The sequence below is a fragment of the Amphiura filiformis genome, chromosome 5, assembly GCF_039555335.1.
Source record: "Amphiura filiformis chromosome 5, Afil_fr2py, whole genome shotgun sequence".
Lineage (NCBI taxonomy): Eukaryota > Metazoa > Echinodermata > Ophiuroidea > Amphilepidida > Amphiuridae > Amphiura > Amphiura filiformis.
Window position 1 is genome coordinate 32,679,204 of NC_092632.1, and position 24,198 is coordinate 32,703,401.

Consider the following 24,198-nt stretch of genomic DNA (forward strand, 5'->3'; position numbering starts at 1 on the left):
ATGGGGACAGTGATTGGTAGGCGAGATGCCACGGGAGGGATGTGGCGAAGGCCACAGAGGGTGCGCTGGAGGATGGGCATGGATGGTAGGTCTAGAGCAAAACCACGTAAATTGTGGGCAAACGTAATTGCGGCAAGGTAGGTCCTAGCTGAAGAGTAGCTATACCCATAGAGGGATAGGTGGGCGACAAAGAGACAAAGGCTTCGTTCGGTTGCGGGAAAAATGCTAATAGAGTGCCAACGACAAAATTTCTCCCACATGTTGCTGCCTGTTTTCCCTTAGTACTAACTTTCCCTTAGTACATCCTAGTACATTCTAGTACATTCTAGTACATCCCAGTACATCCTAGTACATTCTAGTACATCACAGTAGGCCTAGTTCATCCTAGTACATCCCAGTACATTATAGTACATCTCAGTACATTGTGGTACATCCTAGTACATTATAGTACATCCCAGTACATTCTAGTACATCCTAGTACATTTTACATCCTATTTCATTATAGTACATCCCAGTACATTCTAGTACATCACAGTACATTCTACATAGATCTATGCTGTTAGTTTCCGTTTCCATATTATTTATTTACTAGTGGGAGACCCGCGCTTCGCGCGGTTCCCCGCTAGTTGAGTAAACGGGAGCGGTTAGTAAACGGGAGTGGTTAGTAAACATGGTAAATGGTGTCTTGGTGTAGATTATTCATCCAGTATACATGTATAGCAATGATCATGTTAGCTTGATAATCATATGTTATAGCTCCTCTCATATTAAAGAAGCTAAACTTTAAGTGAATCCAGACCTGTGATAATGTTGTTACTCACTCAATCCCTCAGATTTCTTTTGAAACAGCTCGTGACAAAATGGTTGATTTTAACTTTATCCCAACTAACATAAAACATTAATGTTAGAAGAGGTTGCTAGAAAACGTTTCAATTTTGGGTTATAACGGTATAAAACATGTAAGCAACATGTTTACAATTGCAGCAAAACATTTTAAGCGAGCCTGTGTTGTTAATAGCTAGGCCTACATTATAGCCAGGATTTATTTGCGAGGTATATTTACATTCCATGCTATTATTCGGTACTTAACTGCAAACTGAAACTCGCTTCTGTTAACCTCTATTTGTTCAAGTACATCCCAGTACATTTTAGTACATCCCAGTACATTCTAGTACATCTCAGTACATTCTAGTACATCCTAGTACATTTTAGTACATCCCATTACGTTCTAGTACATCTAAGTACATTCTAGTACATCTTAGTACATATTCTAGTACATTCTAGTACATCCCAGTACATTCTAGTAAATCCCATTCCCAGTATAATTATTATAGTATATCCTAGTACATCCCAGTACATTCTAGTACATCCCAGTATATTCTGCTACAGCACAGTACATTCTAGTAAATCATAGTACATCCCAGTACATTTTAGTACATCCTAGTACATTCTAGTACATCTTAGTACATCACAGTACATCCTAGAACATTCTAGGACATCATAGTACATCCCAGTACATTGTAGTACATCTCAGTACATTCTAGTTCATCCTAGTATATCCCAGTACATCGCAGTACATTCTAGTACATCTCAGTACATTCTAGTATATATTAGTAAAATCTAGTACATTCTAGTACATCCCAATACATCATGGTACATCCCAGTACATTCTAGTACATCTCAATACATTCTAGTACATCTTAGTACATTCTAGTACATCACAGTACTTTCTAGTACATCACAGTACATCTCAGTACATCTCAGTACATCCCAGTACATTCTAGTACATATCAGTACATCCAAGTACATCCCAGTACATTCTAGTACATCCCAGTACATTATAGTATATCATAGTACATCCCAGTACATTATAGTACAACCCAGTACATTCTAGTACATCTCAGTACATTCTAGTACATCTTAGTACATTATAGTACATCCCAGTACATTATAGTACATCCTAGTACATCCTAGTACTTTCCAGTACATTCTAGTACATCCCAGTACATTCTAGTACATCCCAGTACATTCTAGTACATCATAGTACATCACAGTACATTTTAGTACATCCTAGTACATTCTAGTACATCCTAGTAATATCCCAGTACATTCTAGTACATCATAGTACATCTCAGTACATTCTAGTACATCCCAGTACATTCTAGTACATCCCAGTACATTCTAGTACATCCTAGTACATCCCAGTTCATTCTAGTACATCCCAATACATTATAGTACATCCCAGTATATTCTAGTATATCCTAGTACATCTTAGTACATTCTAGTACATCCCAGTACATTCTAGTACATCCCAGTACATTCTAGTACAGTACAGTACATTCTAGTACATCCCAGTACATTTTAGTACATTTTCGTACATTATAGTACATCCTAGTACATCCCAGTACATCCTAGTACATTCTAGTACATCATAGTACATCCCAATACATTCTAGTACATCTCAGTACATTCTAGTTCATCCTAGTAGGCCTACATCCCAGTACATCCCAGTACATCCCAGTACATTCTAGTACATCTCAGTACATTCTAGTACATCTTAGTAAAATCTAGTACATCCCAGTACATCATATTAGTACATCCCAGTACATTCTAGTACATCTCAGTACATTCTAGTACATATTAGTACATCCTAGTACATCCCAGTACATCCCAGTACATTCTAGTACATCTCAGTACATTCTAGTACATCTTAGTAAAATCTAGTAGGCTACATTCCAGTACATCCCAGTACATCATAGTACATCCCAGTACATTCTAGTACATCTCAGTACATTCTAGTACATAGTACATGCTATTACATCCCAGTACATCACAGTACATCTCAGTACATCCCAGAACATTCTAGTACATCTCATTACATCCCAGTACATTATAGTACATCCCAGTACATCATAGTAAATCCCAGTACATTATAGTACATCCCAGTACATTCTAGAACATCTCATTACATTCTAGTACATCTTAGTACATTCTAGTACATCCCAGTACATTATAGTACGTCCTAGTACATCCCAGTACATTCTAGTACATCCCAGTACATTCTATTACATCACAGTACATTCTAGTACATCATAGTACATCCCAGTACATTATAGTACATCCCAGCACATTCTAGTACATCACAGTACATTCTAGTACATTATAGTACATCCCAGTACATTTTAGTACATCCTAGTACATTCTAGTACATTCTAGTACATCCCAGTACATCCTAGTACATTCTAGTACATCACAGTAGGCCTAGTTCATCCTAGTACATCCCAGTACATTATAGTACATCTCAGTACATTGTGGTACATCCTAGTACATTATAGTACATCCTAGTACATTCTAGTACATCCTAGTACATTTTACATCCTATTTCATTATAGTACATCCCAGTACATTCTAGTACATCACAGTACATTCTACATAGATCTATGCTGTTAGTTTCCGTTTCCATATTATTTATTTACTAGTGGGAGACCCGCGCTTCGCGCGGTTCCCCATAGTTGAGTAAACAAGGAGCGGTTAGTAAACAGGAGTGGTTAGTAAACATGGTAAATGGTGTCTTGGTGTAGATTATTCATCCAGTATACATGTATAGCAATGATCATGTTAGCTTGATAATCATATGTTATAGCTCCTGTCATATTAAAGAAGCTAAACTTTAAGTGAATCCAGACCTGTGATAATGTTGTTACTCACTCAATCCCTCAGATTTCTTTTGAAACAGCTCGTGACAAAATGGTTGATTTTAACTTTATCCCAACTAACATAAAACATTAATGTTAGAAGAGGTTGCTAGAAAACGTTTCAATTTTGGGTTATAACGGTATAAAAACATGTAAGCAACATGTTTAAAATTGCAAGCAAAACATTTTAAGCGAGCCTGTGTTGTTAATAGCTAGGCCTACATTATAGCCAGGATTTATTTGCGAGGTATATTTACATTCCATGCTATTATTCGGTACTTAACTGCAAACTGAAACTCGCTTCTGTTAACCTCTATTTGTTCAAGTATGCCTGTGTACTGTAATACATCCGAAAGCATGTAGACTATGGGGCATGCATCTCTACGGCCCTTGGTTTTCCACTTTTGTAGTCTACTCTTGGGAACTACATGAAAACACAACAAATCAACAGTAAAGATATGTCTGAATTGATATTCAAAAAGTTCCCACGTTTTACTTGGGACATTAAGGAGTTATTTAGGGTTAAAAATGGGTTTTTCGTGATTGTTTTCCATTTTTGCCCAAAAATATCGAATATTAAAATAGCTGTAACTTTCAAAATAAATTGAGTAGAAATTTCATTTCTATTGTAGATGTTTCATGTCACATGGATTTCCAACACTGATGAATAAAAATGTTACAGCACAACTCTAAAATATAAAAAAAATGGCAAAAACCATATTTTTGTGCTATTTTGGCCATTTTGAGCTAAAATGTAATTTTGCATGGGAAAAAAAAATATATATATTTTATTGATTTAAAAATATGTCATTATGTCAACCTAGTTATTCTGAACAAAAAAGTTAATGATGGTGAATGTCTGTGACCTATAGTTTTTGATCTATGGCCCTTTCAAATTCACATATGGACTAAAATAGCACATTTTTGTTCAATATTTCCAAAATAAGTTGAGATTTTTATACCACTGGGTATCTCTGGCTACACAATGTTTATGTACCGTAAAATGGGGTAACTTCAGTCAGCGGGGTAACTTTGGTCGGTCAAATATATTTTTCTTAATGGTCATATTTTTGTACAGCAATATTATTTCTAGTCATATTTGGTGTCAATTTGTTAAGATATATGTTTATAATGTATAGGCCCACTGTTAAAGCGAACTTTCCTTCTTCAGGATATCCTTGCAAAATTATTAAAATTCAACGGAGACCTACTAGGATCAACTTCAATAGGAGTTCAGCGCCCTCATAGATATGAAATCCATGAACATAAATTCTGAGGGCACTAATACTAGGGATGACCACTGTCAAGAAATTTATGCAAAATAAAAGCACCCTGAACATTTATGCATGCATTTTTAGCAAAATATTCGCAAAAATTATATGTAAATGAGCTTCTCCAGTCATTTTAGCTCATTAGCTGTTTAAAGAGTGATAGAGTTACGCAATCTGCTGTTTAGTTATCAATTAGAACTTTGCAGAGAAACATGACAAGATAGCTTTTATTGTACCTGATTGAAATACCAAAAAGTATGTCAATATTTTGGTGCACTCTTAGCTATAATTTTTGCTTTTTGCAAAACATGCACATGGAGGCCGGATTATGTGGTTTTATATTAAAATTCCACTCAGCCAAAATTATTCCTAAAATATATAGGAATATCGAATAGACACGAGAGGTTCTTTAAATATTTTAAGAAACTCGTTAGAAGCTATTGTAGGACGCGTTTCGATTAACTGTGATCAAATTAATTTGATCTATTTTGGTTAATCTCATCAGCTACATTTTGCTGTGTTTGATCTTAGGATAGATGCCCATTTTAGGCTGTTTTGTCGCACATATATACCAAATGACTGTCTAGCTTTTTGATATTCAAAATGGTAGATGTGCGGATCAAACAAAAAAGCGTGTTATATTTTAATCTTCACTACTTATATGGATGTATCTGGTCTTGATAAGACTAAGAAAACAAACCGATATAATGAACAAGTTTGAAAATACAACATACTTTGGTTTTTGTTGGTTGAAACTATGATTATGAGCCCGTTTTAGGCATGTTTTATAAAGTTCTATACATAAGCCTACAGTGCAGCGTTATAAATGTGCATATAAAAGAGCCTTATTATGAGGACCATATGATTACCCGATTGGGTGTGGTTTTATTATGGTTCATTATAAGGTCTATATATTTAAAATAACATGTTAACATGCAGATCAGGTACGTATAGGAACAATTGAACTAGTGTAACCAACTCAAGTGTCAAGGAAGCTCGTAAGGAAACATTCATGAAGATAATGTGATGATAGATAATTAATTTTCATCTAATAGATCCAACAAATCTCTCAGTGTAGGAGACATAGGGCAAATTCCGGTTTTGGAGTTAGCATCCGCTATACTTTGCAAAGTCGGAGTCAAAGATATATTAGGGTTTTGGTTTAAAGTTATCTTTGCTCTGATAAGACGCTCTCCTATGTTTTGAGTGCGTCTTAAAGCTAGTATAGGGGTACAAGGGAAGATTTTGCACAGGTTATGATTATTTGATATAAAATGCCAGTTCCTGAGAAGTGCCTTTTTGATTTTTGCATTACCTCTTTGGGGGAAGTGATGCGTGCAGAAAACTAGAGGTATTTCCTCTAAGTAAATATTTCTTCTATTGTATGAAATATCTGCTAGGCATGCGAGCACTTCTGGTTTCTTATATCCTCTTGTGAGAAGTTTTGAGATAAAGAAATCAAGTTTGTGCTCATATTCTGTCTCCGAGCTGGAGTTTCGAATATATCTTATAGCCTCACCCTTAACCATGCCACGAAAACACGAATTTGGGTGAGACGAATCTCTAGAAAGATACTGAAATGTGTCACAGGGTTTGCTGTAGCATTTTATATCTAAGATCTGTTTGTCATGAAATCTTTCATCCTTGTATAGAGTTAAGTCTAGAAAATTAATTTCTGTTTTTGACCACTCATGTGTGAATTTCAGAGTCGGGTGCATAGAGTTGATACGACATATAAAATTAGCTAACTCGTTTTCATCTCCTAACCAAAACATAAGAATATCATCACGATAACGGAACCATTTGAAGATTTTATCGCTAAGGGAAATGAATTTCTTTTCCAACGAATGGAACATTATGTCACATAGTTCTGGGGAGCATTTTTGTCCCTACGCCTGTCGTTTGCAAATAGTATTTTTCATTGAATGAAAAACAGTTTCTATGCAAAATCAGTTTTAATAATGCTTCCATATGACGGATATGTGGCATTCTAGGAAAGTACATTCCTGGATTAACTTCCGAAAAAGTCTTTAAAACTTCTTTTTCAACTTCATTTTGAAGAACATTAGTGAACATTCCAATGCAATCTATTGTAACCAAAAGACATTGGGCTGGAAGTTTTAATTGCTCAATTTTTCTTATCGCATCTTTTGTGTCTCTCAAGTATGTGTTTTGTTTGATGATGCTGCAGATGCTATTGGCGATGCTGATGCTGTTGATGATAATGTTGCTGCTGCTGCTGATGCTGCTGCTGATGCTGCTGCTGATGATGCTGATACTGATGATGATGCTGCTGATGATGATGATGCTGATGATGTACTGGGATGTATTAGAATGTACTGGGATGTACTATAATGTACTATAATGTAGGCCTACTAGAATGTACTGGGATGTACTAGAATGTACTAAAATGTACTGGGATGTACTAGAATGTACTGGGATGTACTAGAACGTACTGGGATGTCCTAGAATGTACTGGGATGTACTAGGATGTACTTTTATGTACCAGAATGTACTGGGATGTACTAGAATGTACTGGGATGTACTATAATGTACTGGGATGTACTAGATGTACTGGAATGTACTGCGATGTACTGGGATGTACTAAGGGGCTGGCATTTTCTTCGGAAGGGGGGTCCCAAAAATACAGGGGAGGTCATAGAATTTTCAGACCAAAAATAGGGGGGTTATAATTTGTTTAACACCCAAAATAGGGGGGGTTATAGAATTATTAAGGGCTGGTGACTTAAAATTTTCGCACGCTGCGAGCGCATTCTTTAACTTCGCAGTCGAAATGTGCGTACAATCTATGCAAAATTTTTACACGCACCGCGCGCCTTCTTTACACTTACAATAAAAATTTTACCGCGCTCCACACACTTTCTTCACTTTTAAGTTTTGACGCGCTCCGCGCCTTAGTTCCGGCAATGAATAATTTTTCTTGAGTCTGTGTAGTTGGAAGGGGGGGGGGGGGGTCATAAAATTTTTCGACCCGCGATAGGGGGGTCGTAAAAAAAATTTGCCCGCGGTAGGGGGGGTCATAAAAAATTGACTCCGGTCACCGCCATATTTGTGACCCCCCCCTTCCGAAGAAAATGCCAGCCCCTAAAATGTACTGGGATGTACTAGAGTGTACTGGAATGTACTAGAATGTACTGAGATGTACTAGAATGTACTGGGATGTACTGAGATGTACTGCGATGTACTAGAATGTACTGCGATGTACTGGGATGTACTAAAATGTACTAGAATGTACTGGGATGTACTAGAATATACTGGGATGTACTAGAATGTACTATAATGTACTGGGATGTACTGAGATGTACTGTGATGTACTAGAATGTACTGGGATGTACTAGAATGTACTGGGATGTACTAGAATGTACTGGGATGTACTAGAATGTACTGGTATGTACTATAATGATCTAGAATGTAGTGGGATGAACTAGAATGTACTGAGATGTACTAGAATGTACTGGGATGTACTAGAATGTACCGAGATGTACTAGAATGTACTAGAATGTACCGAGATGTACTAGAATGTACTGGGATGTACTGGGATGTACTAGAATGTACTAAGATGTACTAGAATGTACTAAGATGTACTAGAATGTACTGGGATGTACTAAAATGTACTGGGATGTACTAAAATGTACTGGGATATACTAGAATGTACTGGGATGTACTAGAACGTACTGGGATGTACTAGAATGTACTGGGATGTACTATAATGTACTGAGATGTACTAGAATGTACTCGGATGTACTAGGATGTACTGGGATGTACTAGAATGTACTAGATTTTACTAAGATGTACTAGAATGTACTGATATGTACTGGAATGTACTGGGATGTACTAGAATGTACTAAGATGTACTATAATGTACTGAGATGTACTAGAATGTACTGGGATGTACTAGAATGTACTAGGATGAACTAGAATGTACTAAGATGTACTAGCATGTACTGGGATGTACTATGATGTACTAGAATGTACTGTGATGTACTAGAATGTACTGGGATGTACTATAATGTACTAGGATGTACTGGGATGTACTACAATGTACTGGGATGTACTAGAATGTACTGGGATGTACTAGAATGTACTGGTATGTACTATAATGATCTAGAATGTAGTGGGATGAACTAGAATGTACTGAGATGTACTAGTATGTACTGGGATGTACTAGGATGTACTAGAATGTACCAAGATGTACTAGAATGTACTAAGATGTACTAAAATGTACTGGGATGTACTAAAATGTACTGGGATGTACTAGAATGTACTGGGATGTACTAGAACGTACTGGGATGTACTAGAATGTACTCGGATGTACTAGGATGTGCTGGGATGTACTAGAATGTACTAGATTTTACTAAGATGTACTGGGATGTACTGGAATGTACTAAGATGTACTAGAATGTACTGAGATGTACGAGAATGTACTGGGATGTACTAGAATGTACCGAGATGTACTAAAATGTACTGGGATGTACTAGAATATACTAGAATGTACTATGATGTACCAGAATGTACTGGGATGTACTATGATGTACTAGGATGTACTGGGATGTACTAGAATGTACTGGGATGTACTAGAATGTACTGGGATGTACTAGAATGTACTGGGATGTACTAGAATGTACTGGGACGTACTAAAATGTACTGGGATGTACTAGGATGTACTAGAATGTACCGAGATGTACTAAAATGTACTGGGATGTACTGGGATGTACTAGAATGTACTAGATTTTACTGGGATGTACTAGAATGTACTGGGATGTACTAGAATGTACTGGGACGTACTAAAATGTACTGGGATGTACTAGGATGTACTAGAATGTACCGAGATGTACTGATATGTACTGGAATGTACTGGGATGTACTAGAATGTACTAAGATGTACTAGAATGTACTGAGATGTACTAGAATGTACTGGGATGTACTAGAATGTACCGAGATGTACTAAAATGTACTGGGATGTACTAGAATATACTAGAATGTACTAAGATGTACCAGAATGTACTGGGATGTACTATGATGTACTAGGATGTACTGGGATGTACTAGAATGTACTGGGATGTACTAGAATGTACTGGGATGTACTAGAATGTACTGGGATGTACTAGAATGTACCGAGATGTACTAAAATGTACTGGGATGTACTGGGATGTACTAGAATGTACTAGAATGTAATAAGATATACCAGAATGTACTGGGATGTACTATGATGTACTAGAATGTACTGGAATGTACTGGGATGTACTAGAATGTACTAAGATGTACTAGAATGTACTGAGATGTACTAGAATGTACTGGGATGTATTAGAATGTACCGAGATGTACTAAAATGTACTGAGATGTACTAGAATGTACTCGGATGTACTAGGATGTACTGAGATGTACTAGAATGTACTGGGATGTACTGCGATGTACTAGAATGTACTAGGATGAACTAGAATGTACTAAGATGTACTAGCATGTACTGGGATGTACTATGATGTACTAGAATGTACTGTGATGTACTAGAATGTACTGGGATGTACTATAATGTACTAGGATGTACTAAAATGTACTGGGATGTACTACAATGTACTGGGATGTACTAGGATGTACTAGAATGTACCGAGATGTACTAGAATGTACTGGGATGTACTTGGATGTACTAGAATGTACTAAGATGTACTAGAATGTACTGAGATGTACTAGAATGTACTGGGATGTACTAAAATGTACTGGGATGTACTATAATGTACTGGGATGTACTAGAACGTACTGGGATGTACTAGAATGTACTGGGATATACTAGAATGTACTAAGATGTACTAGCATGTACTGGGATGTACTATGATGTACTAGAATGTACTGTGATGTACTAGAATGTACTGGGATGTACTATAATGTACTAGGATGTACTAAAATGTACTGGGATGTACTACAATGTACTGGGATGTACTAGGATGTACTAGAATGTACCGAGATGTACTAGAATGTACTGGGATGTACTTGGATGTACTAGAATGTACTAAGATGTACTAGAATGTACTGAGATGTACTAGAATGTACTGGGATGTACTAAAATGTACTGGGATGTACTATAATGTACTGAGATGTACTAGAACGTACTGGGATGTGTACTGGGATGTACTAGAATGTACTGGGATATACTAGAATGTACTGAGATGTACTAGAATGTACTCGGATGTACTAGGATGTACTGGGATGTACTAGAATGTACTATGATGTACTAGAATATACTGTGATGTACTAGAATGTACTGGGATGTACTATAATGTACTAGGATGTACTGGGATTTACTACAATGTACTGGGATGTACTACAATGTACTGGGATGTACTAGGATGTACTAGAATGTACCGAGATGTACTAGAATGTACTGGGATGTACTTGGATGTACTAGAATGTACTAAGAGGTACTAGAATGTACTGGGATGTACTAGAATGTACCGAGATGTACTAAAATGTACTGAGATGTACTAGAATGTACTCGGATGTACTAGGATGTACTGAGATGTACTAGAATGTACTGGGATGTACTGCGATGTACTAGAATGTACCGAGATGTACTAAAATGTACTGGGATGTACTGGGATGTACTAGAATATACTAGAATGTAATAAGATATACCAGAATGTACTGGGATGTACTATGATGTACTAGAATGTACTGGAATGTACTGGGATGTACTAGAATGTACTAAGATGTACTAGAATGTACTGAGATGTACTAGAATGTACTGGGATGTACTAGAATGTACCGAGATGTACTAAAATGTACTGAGATGTACTAGAATGTACTCGGATGTACTAGGATGTACTGAGATGTACTAGAATGTACTGGGATGTACTGCGATGTACTAGAATGTACTAGGATGAACTAGAATGTACTAAGATGTACTAGCATGTACTGGGATGTACTATGATGTACTAGAATGTACTGTGATGTACTAGAATGTACTGGGATGTACTATAATGTACTAGGATGTACTAAAATGTACTGGGATGTACTACAATGTACTGGGATGTACTAGGATGTACTAGAATGTACCGAGATGTACTAGAATGTACTGGGATGTACTTGGATGTACTAGAATGTACTAAGATGTACTAGAATGTACTGAGATGTACTAGAATGTACTGGGATGTACTAAAATGTACTGGGATGTACTATAATGTACTGGGATGTACTAGAACGTACTGGGATGTACTAGAATGTACTGGGATATACTAGAATGTACTAAGATGTACTAGCATGTACTGGGATGTACTATGATGTACTAGAATGTACTGTGATGTACTAGAATGTACTGGGATGTACTATAATGTACTAGGATGTACTAAAATGTACTGGGATGTACTACAATGTACTGGGATGTACTAGGATGTACTAGAATGTACTGAGATGTACTAGAATGTACTGGGATGTACTTGGATGTACTAGAATGTACTAAGATGTACTAGAATGTACTGAGATGTACTAGAATGTACTGGGATGTACTAAAATGTACTGGGATGTACTATAATGTACTGAGATGTACTAGAACGTACTGGGATGTACTAGAATGTACTGGGATATACTAGAATGTACTGAGATGTACTAGAATGTACTCGGATGTACTAGGATGTACTGGGATGTACTAGAATGTACTATGATGTACTAGAATATACTGTGATGTACTAGAATGTACTGGGATGTACTATAATGTACTAGGATGTACTGGGATTTACTACAATGTACTGGGATGTACTACAATGTACTGGGATGTACTAGGATGTACTAGAATGTACCGAGATGTACTAGAATGTACTGGGATGTACTTGGATGTACTAGAATGTACTAAGAGGTACTAGAATGTACTGGGATGTACTAGAATGTACCGAGATGTACTAAAATGTACTGAGATGTACTAGAATGTACTCGGATGTACTAGGATGTACTGAGATGTACTAGAATGTACTGGGATGTACTGCGATGTACTAGAATGTACCGAGATGTACTAAAATGTACTGGGATGTACTGGGATGTACTAGAATATACTAGAATGTAATAAGATATACCAGAATGTACTGGGATGTACTATGATGTACTAGAATGTACTGGAATGTACTGGGATGTACTAGAATGTACTAGGATGTACTAGGATGTACTAGGATGTACTAGAATGTACTGGGATGTACTAGAATGTACCGAGATGTACTAAAATGTACTGAGATGTACTAGAATGTACTCGGATGTACTAGGATGTACTGAGATGTACTAGAATGTACTGGGATGTACTGCGATGTACTAGAATGTACTAGGATGAACTAGAATGTACTAAGATGTACTAGCATGTACTGGGATGTACTATGATGTACTAGAATGTACTGTGATGTACTAGAATGTACTGGGATGTACTATAATGTACTAGGATGTACTAAAATGTACTGGGATGTACTACAATGTACTGGGATGTACTAGGATGTACTAGAATGTACCGAGATGTACTAGAATGTACTGGGATGTACTTGGATGTACTAGAATGTACTAAGATGTACTAGAATGTACTGAGATGTACTAGAATGTACTGGGATGTACTAAAATGTACTGGGATGTACTATAATGTACTGGGATGTACTAGAACGTACTGGGATGTACTAGAATGTACTGGGATATACTAGAATGTACTAAGATGTACTAGCATGTACTGGGATGTACTATGATATACTAGAATGTACTGTGATGTACTAGAATGTACTGGGATGTACTATAATGTACTAGGATGTACTAAAATGTACTGGGATGTACTACAATGTACTGGGATGTACTAGGATGTACTAGAATGTACCGAGATGTACTAGAATGTACTGGGATGTACTTGGATGTACTAGAATGTACTAAGATGTACTAGAATGTACTGAGATGTACTAGAATGTACTGGGATGTACTAAAATGTACTGGGATGTACTATAATGTACTGAGATGTACTAGAACGTACTGGGATGTACTAGAATGTACTGGGATATACTAGAATGTACTGAGATGTACTAGAATGTACTCGGATGTACTAGGATGTACTGGGATGTACTAGAATGTACTATGATGTACTAGAATATACTGTGATGTACTAGAATGTACTGGGATGTACTATAATGTACTAGGATGTACTGGGATTTACTACAATGTACTGGGATGTACTACAATGTACTGGGATGTACTAGGATGTACTAGAATGTACCGAGATGTACTAGAATGTACTGGGATGTACTTGGATGTACTAGAATGTACTAAGAGGTACTAGAATGTACTGGGATGTACTAGAATGTACCGAGATGTACTAAAATGTACTGAGATGTACTAGAATGTACTCGGATGTACTGAGATGTACTAGAATGTACTGGGATGTACTGCGATGTACTAGAATGTACTAGGATGAACTAGAATGTACTAAGATGTACTAGAATGTACTGTGATGTACTAGAATGTACCGAGATGTACTAAAATGTACTGGGATGTACTGGGATGTACTAGAATATACTAGAATGTAATAAGATATACCAGAATGTACTGGGATGTACTATGATGTACTAGAATGTACTGGAATGTACTGGGATGTACTAGAATGTACTAGGATGTACTAGAATGTACTGGGATGTACTAGAATGTACTGGGATGTACTAGAATGTACCGAGATGTACTAAAATGTACTGAGATGTACTAGAATGTACTCGGATGTACTAGGATGTACTGAGATGTACTAGAATGTACTGGGATGTACTGCGATGTACTAGAATGTACTAGGATGAACTAGAATGTACTAAGATGTACTAGCATGTACTGGGATGTACTATGATGTACTAGAATGTACTGTGATGTACTAGAATGTACTGGGATGTACTATAATGTACTAGGATGTACTAAAATGTACTGGGATGTACTACAATGTACTGGGATGTACTAGGATGTACTAGAATGTACCGAGATGTACTAGAATGTACTGGGATGTACTTGGATGTACTAGAATGTACTAAGATGTACTAGAATGTACTGAGATGTACTAGAATGTACTGGGATGTACTAAAATGTACTGGGATGTACTATAATGTACTGGGATGTACTAGAACGTACTGGGATGTACTAGAATGTACTGGGATATACTAGAATGTACTAAGATGTACTAGCATGTACTGGGATGTACTATGATGTACTAGAATGTACTGTGATGTACTAGAATGTACTGGGATGTACTATAATGTACTAGGATGTACTAAAATGTACTGGGATGTACTACAATGTACTGGGATGTACTAGGATGTACTAGAATGTACCGAGATGTACTAGAATGTACTGGGATGTACTTGGATGTACTAGAATGTACTAAGATGTACTAGAATGTACTGAGATGTACTAGAATGTACTGGGATGTACTAAAATGTACTGGGATGTACTATAATGTACTGGGATGTACTAGCATGTACTGGGATGTACTATGATGTACTAGAATGTACTGTGATGTACTAGAATGTACTGGGATGTACTAGAATGTACTGGGATGTACTATAATGTACTAGGATGTACTAAAATGTACTGGGATGTACTGGGATGTACTAGGATGTACTAGAATGTACCGAGATGTACTAGAATGTACTGGGATGTACTTGGATGTACTAGAATGTACTAAGATGTACTAGAATGTACTGAGATGTACTAGAATGTACTGGGATGTACTAAAATGTACTGGGATGTACTAAAATGTACTGGGATGTACTATAATGTACTGGGATGTACTAGAACGTACTGGGATGTACTAGAATGTACTGGGATATACTAGAATGTACTGAGATGTACTAGAATGTACTCGGATGTACTAGGTTGTACTGGGATGTACTAGAATGTACTATGATGTACTAGAATATACTGTGATGTACTAGAATGTACTGGGATGTACTAGAATGTACTAGGATGAACTAGAATGTACTAAGATGTACTAGCATGTACTGGGATGTACTATGATGTACTAGAATGTACTGTGATGTACTAGAATGTACTGGGATGTACTATAATGTACTAGGATGTACTAAAATGTACTGGGATGTACTACAATGTACTGGGATGTACTAGGATGTACTAGAATGTACCGAGATGTACTAGAATGTACTGGGATGTACTTGGATGTACTAGAATGTACTAAGAGGTACTAGAATGTACTGGGATGTACTAGAATGTACCGAGATGTACTAAAATGTACTGAGATGTACTAGAATGTACTCGGATGTACTAGGATGTACTGAGATGTACTAGAATGTACTGGGATGTACTGCGATGTACTAGAATGTACTAGGATGAACTAGAATGTACTAAGATGTACTAGCATGTACTGGGATGTACTATGATGTACTAGAATGTACTGTGATGTACTAGAATGTACCGAGATGTACTAAAATGTACTGGGATGTACTGGGATGTACTAGAATATACTAGAATGTAATAAGATATACCAGAATGTACTGGGATGTACTATGATGTACTAGAATGTACTGAGATGTACTAGAATGTACTGGGATGTACTAGAATGTACCGAGATGTACTAAAATGTACTGAGATGTACTAGAATGTACTCGGATGTACTAGGATGTACTGAGATGTACTAGAATGTACTGGGATGTACTGCGATGTACTAGAATGTACTAGGATGAACTAGAATGTACTAAGATGTACTAGCATGTACTGGGATGTACTATGATGTACTAGAATGTACTGTGATGTACTAGAATGTACTGGGATGTACTAGAATGTACTGGGATGTACTATAATGTACTAGGATGTACTAAAATGTACTGGGATGTACTACAATGTACTGGGATGTACTAGGATGTACTAGAATGTACCGAGATGTACTAGAATGTACTGGGATGTACTTGGATGTACTAGAATGTACTAAGATGTACTAGAATGTACTGAGATGTACTAGAATGTACTGGGATGTACTAAAATGTACTGGGATGTACTATAATGTACTGGGATGTACTAGAACGTACTGGGATGTACTAGAATGTACTGGGATATACTAGAATGTACTAAGATGTACTAGCATGTACTGGGATGTACTATGATGTACTAGAATGTACTGTGATGTACTAGAATGTACTGGGATGTACTATAATGTACTAGGATGTACTAAAATGTACTGGGATGTACTACAATGTACTGGGATGTACTAGGATGTACTAGAATGTACCGAGATGTACTAGAATGTACTGGGATGTACTTGGATGTACTAGAATGTACTAAGATGTACTAGAATGTACTGAGATGTACTAGAATGTACTGGGATGTACTAAAATGTACTGGGATGTACTATAATGTACTGGGATGTACTAGAATGTACTGGGATGTACTAGAATGTACTGGGATGTACTAGCATGTACTGGGTTGTACTATGATGTACTAGAATGTACTGTGATGTACTAGAATGTACTGGGATGTACTATAATGTACTAGGATGTACTAAAATGTACTGGGATGTACTACAATGTACTGGGATGTACTAGGATGTACTAGAATGTACCGAGATGTACTAGAATGTACTGGAATGTACTTGGATGTACTAGAATGTACTAAGATGTACTAGAATGTACTGAGATGTACTAGAATGTACTGGGATGTACTAAAATGTACTGGGATGTACTATAATGTACTGGGATGTACTAGAACGTACTGGGATGTACTAGAATGTACTGGGATATACTAGAATGTACTGAGATGTACTAGAATGTACTCGGATGTACTAGGATGTACTACTGGGATGTACTAGAATGTACTATGATGTACTAGAATATACTGTGATGTACTACAATGTACTGGGATGTACTAGGATGTAATAGAATGTACCGAGATGTACTAGAATGTACTGGGATGTACTTGGATGTACTAGAATGTACTAAGATGTACTAGAATGTACTGAGATGTACTAGAATGTACTGGGATGTACTAAAATGTACTGGGATGTACTATAATGTACTGGGATGTACTAGAACGTACTGGGATGTACTAGAATGTACTGGGATATACTAGAATGTACTAAGATGTACTAGCATGTACTGGGATGTACTATGATGTACTAGAATGTACTGTGATGTACTAGAATGTACTGGGATGTACTATAATGTACTAGGATGTACTAAAATGTACTGGGATGTACTACAATGTACTGGGATGTACTAGGATGTACTAGAATGTACCGAGATGTACTAGAATGTACTGGGATGTACTTGGATGTACTAGAATGTACTAAGATGTACTAGAATGTACTGAGATGTACTAGAATGTACTGGGATGTACTAAAATGTACTGGGATGTACTATAATGTACTGGGATGTACTAGAACGTACTGGGATGTACTAGAATGTACTGGGATGTACTAGCATGTACTGGGTTGTACTATGATGTACTAGAATGTACTGTGATGTACTAGAATGTACTGGGATGTACTATAATGTACTAGGATGTACTAAAATGTACTGGGATGTACTACAATGTACTGGGATGTACTAGGATGTACTAGAATGTACCGAGATGTACTAGAATGTACTGGGATGTACTTGGATGTACTAGAATGTACTAAGATGTACTAGAATGTACTGAGATGTACTAGAATGTACTGGGATGTACTAAAATGTACTGGGATGTACTATAATGTACTGGGATGTACTAGAACGTACTGGGATGTACTAGAATGTACTGGGATATACTAGAATGTACTGAGATGTACTAGAATGTACTCGGATGTACTAGGATGTACTACTGGGATGTACTAGAATGTACTATGATGTACTAGAATATACTGTGATGTACTACAATGTACTGGGATGTACTAGGATGTACTAGAATGTACCGAGATGTACTAGAATGTACTGGGATGTACTTGGATGTACTAGAATGTACTAAGATGTACTAGAATGTACTGAGATGTACTAGAATGTACTGGGATGTACTAAAATGTACTGGGATGTACTATAATGTACTGGGATGTACTAGAACGTACTGGGATGTACTAGAATGTACTGGGATATACTAGAATGTACTAAGATGTACTAGCATGTACTGGGATGTACTATGATGTACTAGAATGTACTGTGATGTACTAGAATGTACTGGGATGTACTATAATGTACTAGGATGTACTAAAATGTACTGGGATGTACTACAATGTACTGGGATGTACTAGGATGTACTAGAATGTACCGAGATGTACTAGAATGTACTGGGATGTACTTGGATGTACTAGAATGTACTAAGATGTACTAGAATGTACTGAGATGTACTAGAATGTACTGGGATGTACTAAAATGTACTGGGATGTACTATAATGTACTGGGATGTACTAGAACGTACTGGGATGTACTAGAATGTACTGGGATGTACTATAATGTACTAGGATGTACTAAAATGTACTGGGATGTACTACAATGTACTGGGATGTACTAGGATGTACTAGAATGTACCGAGATGTACTAGAATGTACTGGGATGTACTTGGATGTACTAGAATGTACTAAGATGTACTAGAATGTACTGAGATGTACTAGAATGTACTGGGATGTACTAAAATGTACTGGGATGTACTATAATGTACTGGGATGTACTAGAACGTACTGGGATGTACTAGAATGTACTGGGATATACTAGAATGTACTGAGATGTACTAGAATGTACTCGGATGTACTAGGATGTACTGGGATGTACTAGAATGTACTATGATGTACTAGAATATACTGTGATGTACTAGAATGTACTGGGATGTACTGGATGTACTAGAATGTACTAGGATGAACTAGAATGTACTAAGATGTACTAGCATGTACTGGGATGTACTATGATGTACTAGAATGTACTGTGATGTACTAGAATGTACTGGGATGTACTATAATGTACTAGGATGTACTAAAATGTACTGGGATGTACTACAATGTACTGGGATGTACTAGGATGTACTAGAATGTACCGAGATGTACTAGAATGTACTGGGATGTACTTGTATGTACTAGAATGTACTAAGATGTACTAGAATGTACTGAGATGTACTAGAATGTACTGGGATGTACTAAAATGTACTGGGATGTACTATAATGTACTGGGATGTACTAGAACGTACTGGGATGTACATGAATGTACTGGGATATACTAGAATGTACTAAGATGTACTAGCATGTACTGGGATGTACTATGATGTACTAGAATGTACTGTGATGTACTAGAATGTACTGGGATGTACTATAATGTACTAGGATGTACTAAAATGTACTGGGATGTACTACAATGTACTGGGATGTACTAGGATGTACTAGAATGTACCGAGATGTACTAGAATGTACTGGGATGTACTATAATGAACTGGAATGTACTAGAACGTACTGGGATGTACTAGAATGTACTGGGATATACTAGAATGTACTGAGATGTACTAGAATGTACTCGGATGTACTAGGATGTACTGGGATGTACTAGAATGTACTATGATGTACTAGAATATACTGTGATGTACTAGAATGTACTGGGATGTACTATAATGTACTAGGATGTACTGGGATGTACTAAAATGTACTGGGATGTACTACAATGTACTGGGATGTACTAGGATGTACTAGAATGTACCGAGATGTACTAGAATGTACTGGGATGTACTTGGATGTACTAGAATGTACTGTACTAGAATGTACTGAGATGTACTAGAATGTAGGATGTACTAGGATGTACTGGGATGTACTAGAATGTACTATGATGTACTAGAATATACTGTGATGTACTAGAATGTACTGGGATGTACTATAATGTACTAGGATGTACTGGGATTTACTACAATGTACTGGGATGTACTACAATGTACTGGGATGTACTAGGATGTACTAGAATGTACGAGATGTACTAGAATGTACTGCGATGTACTGCGATGTACTAGAATGTACTAGGATGAACTAGAATGTACTAAGATGTACTAGCATGTACTGGGATGTACTATGATGTACTAGAATGTACTCTGATGTACTAGAATGTACTGGGATGTACTATAATGTACTAGGGTGTACTAAAATGTACTGGGATGTACTACAATGTACTGGGATGTACTAGGATGTACTAGAATGTACCGAGATGTACTAGAATGTACTGGGATGTACTTGGATGTACTAGAATGTACTAAGATGTACTAGAATGTACTGAGATGTACTAGAATGTACTGGGATGTACTAAAATGTACTGGGATGTACTATATTGTACTGGGATGTACTAGAACGTACTGGGATGTACTAGAATGTACTGGGATATACTAGAATGTACTAAGATGTACTAGCATGTACTGGGATGTACTATGATGTACTAGAATGTACTGTGATGTACTAGAATGTACTGGGATGTACTAAAATGTACTGGGATGTACTATAATGTACTGGGATGTACTAGAACGTACTGGGATGTACTAGAATGTACTGGGATATACTAGAATGTACTGAGATGTACTAGAATGTACTCGGATGTACTAGGATGTACTGGGATGTACTAGAATGTACTGGGATGTACTACAATGTACTGGGATGTACTAGAATGTACTAGAATGTACTACAATGTACAAGAATGTCCTGGAATGTAGTACAATGTACTAGAATATACTAGAATAAATTCAAAAAGAGTAATGAGTATTCATGAATATATTTGCATATTAATAAGAAAATGGCTGAACATAATTTGCATGCATATTCTATTCTTACATAGAACGTATGCCCTCCCCCTCGCCTGTCGGAGCTATGTGAGACCCCGGATATCAAGAAAGGACGCACCGTTTTGCGCATGCGCATAGTAGTGATTTCCCGACTTTGAGCATGCTCATTTCAGTGATATCTCGACTTTGCGCACGTAATTAATTAAGATGCGCATTTGAACGAATTCCCTAGTTTGCGCAGCCGAACTTCCGATTTTTGAGCAGCGTGCGCAAACTGGGAATTTCTTTGATATGCGCATGCTCAAACAGCCGAATTTCCGAGTTTGAGCAGCCTGCGCAAACTAGGAATTTCCTTGAAATGAGCATCATGATCACGGACGGTACAACTGTCAAAACGGAGGAAATTATTGCTCTGAAGATTTAATTTTGCTTTCTATCATCAGAATTGTATATTATTATTATTATTATTATTATTATTATTATTATTATTATTATTATTATTATTATTATTATTATTATTATTATTATTATTTATTATTATTATTGTTGTTATTATTCTTATTCTTCTTATTCTTCTTATTATTCTTATTATATTATTAATATTATTATTATTAGTGTTATTAATATTATTATAAATATACTGTGGTTTTATTATTGATATAAGCCGGACTATTTGTATTATAATAAAAGTCACATTGGAGAATTTAATTTGTTTATATTATTATTCTCTTTCTTCTGTTACTTATGTATTTATAATGTATCTTTTATCTATTTATAGGCTGTTTATTTATTTATTATCATAACATATTTGATAATTTATTGATTTATTATTATTTACTTAGTTGTTCATCTAACAAAATAAGTACCTTTTTGGGAACTATATTGGTTATAATAATAAAATAATGATAAACAATACAGGAAAGGATATCATAACAATTGTCCACTTGACAAGGTGATTAGCGCAATGTCACGTTATATAATAGGAACAATCGCTGAATGGCTAGGATATTGAATTCTTTGGTATTAATCATTCACCGGGGTGCTATTATTAATCAATGGAATCTGTATAATATATATAAAATCAATGGATTCTATAATTTAACCAGATTCTTATCATTGATATAAAAAATTAAAATCAGCCACCTTTCTTTTGTATGAAAATGTTTAATAAATCATAGACAGTAACACGGTAACACCATGGCTGTCGAAAGATTTAAAAAAAGTTTAAAATGAAATCACATTTCTAAGCCCCTATATCACTAAACTTGAATGTTTAACATGTTTGAGTATATTGAGGGATAGTGCTTATAGTACTAAGAAGAAAAAAAAGAAGGAAGGAAGAAAAAAGAAACTTGCGGAATAGAAAAAAAAGATGGGTTTCCTGTCCATTCAGTCTTTTCGATATCCCGATTTTAGATGAAAAGAAAGGAAACAAACAAATCCGCCCTTCAAAATATAATATTAATAATTAGCCCGATTTTAGATGAAAAGAAAGGAAACAAACAAATCCGCCCTTGAAAATATAATAATTAGTCCGATTTTAGATGAAAAGAAAGGAAGAAAAACAAATGAAAGAAAGAAAATCAGTTCAAAACTGTTTAATATTATACAATAACTCATAACATCCATGCTAAAAAAGACAAAACAATGTTTTGTTAAAACATGGAATAAAATTAAAAGAAAGTCACTGAAAGAGAGAAAACAAATAAGAAAGAAATATTATTTAATTTTCTAATTTGAAAAAGAAAGTCACCCCTTTACAAAGATCTTAATTAATTATCTAATTAAACGATGCTATTATACAGTCTACAGCCTGACCATGCACACGGCATAAAACGACCAACTTCTGTGCTTCCATAGTCTACTGTAGTAGACCAGTTTAATTTATCATTCCCTAAATTAAGAGGCCACATGTCACAGGGGAAGTTGCCCAAAGGTGTCAAAATTCTCCAAAAATGTCCGAAATTTTGCAACATTTTTTAATGTTACGTAAAGTTCCCCAAAAGTGTGTGAGGTTGCTGACCTATTTGCGCTGCATTGGAAAATTTTGACAATTTCATAGAATCCGCGCTCACTTTACGCAGCTTGCGCGGGAGTTGAAGCAATTTTGAGTAATTTTGAAAACTTGTGAGCATCTTTTCAGCAACTTTAAGCAATTTTGAGAAAATGTTAAGCAATTTTGTGAAATTTTGAATAACTTTACGCGATTTTGAGAAACTTAAAAAGCAACTTTGTGCAACTTACCGCAATTTCGAGGAAGTTTTGAGCAAGTTTGTGAAACTTTGAATAACTTTATACTATTTTGACAATTCTGGACCAATTTGGGCAACTTGACCCTGTGACATGTGGCCCAAAGGTGTCAAAATTCTCCAAAAATGTCCGAAATTTTGCAACATTTTTTAATGTTACGTAAAGTTCCCCAAAAGTGTGTGAGGTTGCTGACCTATTTGCGCTGCATTGGAAAATTTTTGACAATTTCATAGAATCCGCGCTCACTTTACGCAGCTTGCGCGGGAGTT